Genomic DNA, 5,881 nt, shown 5'->3' with positions numbered 1-5,881 from the left:
TTCTCAAAAAAAAAAGGCATTGATCAAATGGAAAGATTATTAATAAAAAATAGGCAATAATTTTTCTTTCGATATTACCTGATGCAAAAGACATGGTAGATTCCCGGACGACATCATGGATCTTTACATAATCATCGGAATCACCTTTCAGAAGCATTGAAGACGACACTAGTTCTTTTGCCCAAGTATACGCACAATTTATTGCTTCTGAAAGCTTATTCACATGTTGAAAGAGATCCAATCCAATACCATACCTCATCAAGTTATCAATGGATATACTTGAACCAACAGGAGATAAACAAGCCATCAAGAAGAATTTCTTTTTCTCTTCACTTGCCATGACCTCATAGCTTGTTCTAATAATTGAGAATGTCTCATGGCGCACACCACTAATTTGACATGAAATAGGCTTCTCCAATTCTTCGGCAAATTGTCGCCACAATGGCAACTCTTTACCCTTTAAAGTCTCAGCAACAGAATTATACTCCCCGGTGACCGCCTTTTGAACCTGAAACTTGAAGAGATTCTTTGCTTCATGCTTATTCAACAAACCGACCTCAAATATGTTAACTTCTTGTACATCCATTGCTTTGGCGACATCCTTCGTTCTGCTTGTCAGTAAAAGCTTACAATGCGCACGATGTATTCCCATTTGTTCCAGGTCAATTTTATTCCATATGTTGTCCAAGACAATAAGTATCTTTTTAGCGTTATTATCCTTTTCCCCCCCTTCGGCTTCAGGCTTCAGTTTATTATATAGGCGAATTGCCTTTTCACGTATACCAGGCACATTATGCAAACCCAGACCAAGTCCATCTCCAATCTGATCTTGAATGAATTCTATATTTGGAGATTCTGAAATTTCAACCATTACTACTGTTTCGAATGTGCCTTCTGCTTTGCTGTTTACAATGTCTTTGGCTAACGTTGTTTTCCCTGTATCAGTTAATTGATAATTGTTTTGAGTATATTATTCCTAATCTGAAGGGAAATTGATTCGACCGATAAATTGGCGCTTAGCCGCTTAGTTGGGATAGTGCAATGGAAGATGATTGTAACATGCTTATTTTCAAATGATATATTTTGTGTCGTGTTGCTAGAGTAAAAAACTGCAACTTGAATATTTATAAAACGGTTATTCCGAGTTAACCATCTTCCTATATAATAAATGACTTTCTTTATATTTAATAATCAAAGGAAACAAAAATTATGTTCACTTCTATTTTGGATTGTTAGAGAAAGGTATCGAGTTTCCATTACCAATTACATAAAACACAGAGAGGTCATTGATCATGTATAAGGAATTAGTGCATTACTAAAAAGTAAAAACTAGAGTTGATAGGATCAATTTAGACACATAACTCTTTCTCTCTCTCTAAAAAACTCTTTAAAAACCCTAGCTTCCATCAGTTTTACGCGGGGCTTTCATTGATTATCAATCGATGCTAAGCCCCATCTTATGCTAATCTTTGGATGTCGAACTAGGTGCGTGGTGAATATATTACGTATAAATAGTAAAATTGTCCCACATCGAAAGATTAGCATAAGATGAGGTGATTCTATTATTATAAATATAAGACATCATTGTAACTTAAATATCAACCCAAAATCTTTTTATTTTAAGTATCATTGTGTCCTATATTATATCCAAAATCTTTTTATTTTAAGTATCATTGTGTCCTATATTATATTGAAGGGATGTTTCTAATTTTTATATAAAAACTTTAACAAAAATATCGTTAAAAAAATTATGAAATAATATAATTAAATTCGTGGTAAAAAATGTTATCATTAGAGTATAGATTTCATATAATTTGCACATATTAAAATTGTGTATTTCTTAATATGTTATATGTCCCACATTGAAAAATATTGAAAAATAATGTAAGTGTGATGAATATACTACGTATAAATAGTTGAATTGTCACACATCAAAAGATTATCATAAGGTTAGGTGATCCCACAACTATAAATAAGAGTATCATTGAAGTTAGCTATCAATCCAAAATCTTTTAAATCTCTTAAATATTGTCTTAGAGAACTCTTATACAAATTTTTTTAAATCTCTTAAATATTGTCTTAGAGAACTCTTATAAAAGTTTGTATTAAATAAGGAATGACAACTATGAACAACTACTACCTATACTACAGATGATATTGTAGATTATATCTTAAAGACTTCTTTTAGACGACAAATAACTTTGTAATTGTACAATTGAAAACAGTATACATATACATGCCCGTTGAATCAAATTGCTATATTTATCTTAATTCTCTAATTCCTAATTGCTTTTAGCTTAAAATTGATTGTGTATTTATTAATTGCTTTTACTTAGAAGCATGTTACTAAGATATAAAGTCACGACCTCTAATAAATATTGTTTGCAATAAATTTTCAGGTATAATCCGAGTTGTGCATCTAGAATGTGGTTGTTCAAATCAGAGATGGATCCTGTCTTCGGATGATTTATCATTAAAGGTATAACGTATTTATAATTCCATTCTAAGTTATCTTTCAAGATTTCTAATTATTTTGTTTTGTATATTATTTTATTGTTTTATTTGCTACATGTATGTACAAGTGATATCATATCACTATCATGATCATAAGAATAAATCGATAGATATATTCATGAACCTAATATGCCAGCATATATACATAATACTTTATGTGTACCGTTGAGGCGTTGATGTGCATATAACGAGCTTTACGTTTTTATTTGTTATAGACTAAGCCTACATTAATGACACTGTGACACAAGATGTTAGACTTTAAATATAACGAGCTTAATTGTCATGTAAACAACAAAAAACATTAATTGGAATAACATAGACACCTAAACAAATCAAACACTATTGCCTTTATATGAATTTAATATATGATAGTTGTACGTTGTCAAAAAAAAATGATTGTTGTAGTATTAGTCTTGTAGTACGTCATGCATTCTACCAAGTTACTACCTTTACGTTTTTATTTGTTACTCCATAGTCCATATGTACATACTTAAGCATAGATTGTTATATAGAATTATATATTATTATTATTTTAAATACTTTGTACTAATTAGATTGCAAGACAGATGTAAGTTTCCGAGAAGAGAAAGCAGTACTCGAGAAGAAGATAATATCATATAAGAAGTTTTATTAAGGTGATAAATATGTAGAAAACTCTTTAAGCAATTGAGTTTGTATAGAATACCATATTTAGATATGTATTACGAATGAATATGCACAAAAAGCTTCGAACTTGTGTTAATAAGGCTATCCAATCAACTTGAGTTTTGTTAATAGTAGGATTGTTTTTATGAGTTTGATTGGCAATACGACGGTTCTAATTAATCTTATGAGTTATTATGTATCGGTATTATATTGAATTTTTTTTTGCATTAATTAATAATCAATCAATATCTATCTATCTATCTATATTAATAAAGGAAACTTTTTTTGAGCGATTCTAGAGACTCTAACTATTTCGAACTACATCCAAAGTAATATTAGTCTTCAAAATTTATCAACAACTAAATAATCATAGTTTATTATGGGATGTCTTTTACATAAACTATGAGATTATTAGTAGATACCTACACCAAATCAAATACAATTAAGAATGTGCATATAAATATGATATGTGAGAACTCAAACAAACCCATACTAATTGTTAATTTACATGCAAAAGTTTGATTATTTATTTTTTTGTCATTAATGATTTGCCTTCTACCCTACCCTGATACTTTAGCTCTTATTATTTTGATACCAAGTTCTAATGATTTTTTCTTCTTTTTTTTATAGGCGAAATCATTCATTCATTCAACTATTACTTACGAGATCGAACGATGTGCACAACATTATTACTCCGTTTAATGCATTTGTAGGTATTACAAAGCATAATAATTTTTTTTTCGGTATCGTTGCAAGGTAATTAGAAGGTTTTGTTTATGTTTCAATATTTTTAATATTGATAGTCTCATACCTAAATTTAACATATTTTTGTAGAATGAGGGCGTTAATTTTAGCGTGGAAGGAAATTTTAAAGACTTCTCTACATGATAATTTTAGGATATACAGGTAACTTCTGTAGTATTAAAAGCTAGAAATTTATAAAGCAAAGCATCACTTTACATAAAACTACACCAATTATCTACTTATCTTACGAGTGCGTAACATTACCATGTCGCACTGATAAAGCAAATATAAGCTATTCGGTGGGACAAAGGGAAAATAATTCAAGTATAAAAAATTAAGAGTCTATACGTTTAAGAGAAATCAATGTTCTTTTAATTGTTTGGGTAATAGCAATAGTTTTCAATGATTCATAATTAGGATTAGTCTTTCTCACATAAATTAATTATGATTGTATTGAATAAACAGTAATAGGTGTTTTGCGGAGTACACATAGTTTATACTCCATATTTATTTGTAATTATGTAGTGTAGCTAATTTTCTATTAATCACTAAGTTATTGATCTTCACTATCTTAAATTCTTAGGGAGACTCTACATGAATAATATTTTGTAGAAATAATTTTTCACAATGGATGAGACATGACGCTAATATGAAGTAATTGAAATGATCAAATCAACCATTTTAGTCCTCTACGAAATTTCTTTATAGATCATAAAATTTCGCCTATTATTAGTGCGCACATCATCCGAGCTTCGCAAGATTATCACCAGGGGCGGATCCAGCCCAAAGGCTATATGGGCTGGAGCCCAACCTCTTTTATGAAGAAACAAAAATATACTCCCTCCGTACCACACCAAAGGTAACACTTACTATAAACGGACGTACCACACCAAAAGTAACATTTCTTATTTGGCCCACAATATTACCAAATTATCCTTATACCCATTTGATATTTACACAAAATGTCATTACATACCCACCTACCAACCCACAATTAAACACACAATTACATACCCCATCTATTTTTTCCCTCTTTACCCTTACTTTTTCCACATTTTCTTAAATACTCTATTTTTCCATACGTTACCTTTGGTGTGGTACGGAGGGAATATACAACAAGGTGTAACAATAAAGCATGAAACTACATTTGGTCTTGTGGTAAAATACTTGTCTCCTATTCTTTTGATCGTGGGTTCGACAGAGAGAAAATTTCCAATTCTTTGTTTGTATTATACCTATTTTATTTTTACACGTATTTCTTGTTGTAAACCGTAGTAGATAATGTCTTAAAAATCTCATAATTTAAAATTATTGTTGCTTCAAATATGCGAAAAATACTTTAAAATGAAGTAGTTTAGGGTAAATCACGTATACTTGTCAATTCCAAGTTCTATATAGCATTTTAGAAAGAAAATTTTTCGATGAGTAAATTTTTTAGCCCACCGTAGATTTGAATCCTGGATCCGCCCCTGATTATCACGTACTTTATATGCTAATATAAATCGTATTGAAACTCTTCATTAGTCATCCTACTAGACTAGGTTCTACTTAAAAGATCATATCTAAATTAAAGAAAATAATAACAAGATATTCCACATATAAATTTGATTACTTTTATAATGTTAAAGAGGTTTTTATCAATTAAATATGACACCCTTGGAAGTAAAATCAATTTGGTCTGTCCCAATTATAAGATAGACTTTCGTGTAATATTAAAATCTTAAAATTTTACAAACTACTTCATTTATATAATACCAATACCATATTTATAATATAAGTAAAAAATTAATAAATCAAATAAGAGAGAATGTCTAAGATCATTAAAAAAAAGAGTAAAATAGTCAAATTTTGAGGTTGATTGGACTTAGAATGTATATGCCTTCTAAATGCCGGACCGTTTATAGGAAATGGAGGTCCATTTTTTTTGAGAAAATGGAAAGAATCCGAACCTTGTTGTTACTTGCATATAAAAACTACA

The sequence above is a fragment of the Silene latifolia genome, chromosome 7, assembly GCF_048544455.1.
Source record: "Silene latifolia isolate original U9 population chromosome 7, ASM4854445v1, whole genome shotgun sequence".
NCBI classification, from domain to species: Eukaryota; Viridiplantae; Streptophyta; class Magnoliopsida; order Caryophyllales; family Caryophyllaceae; genus Silene; species Silene latifolia.
Note: the sequence above shows the minus strand (reverse complement) of the source record.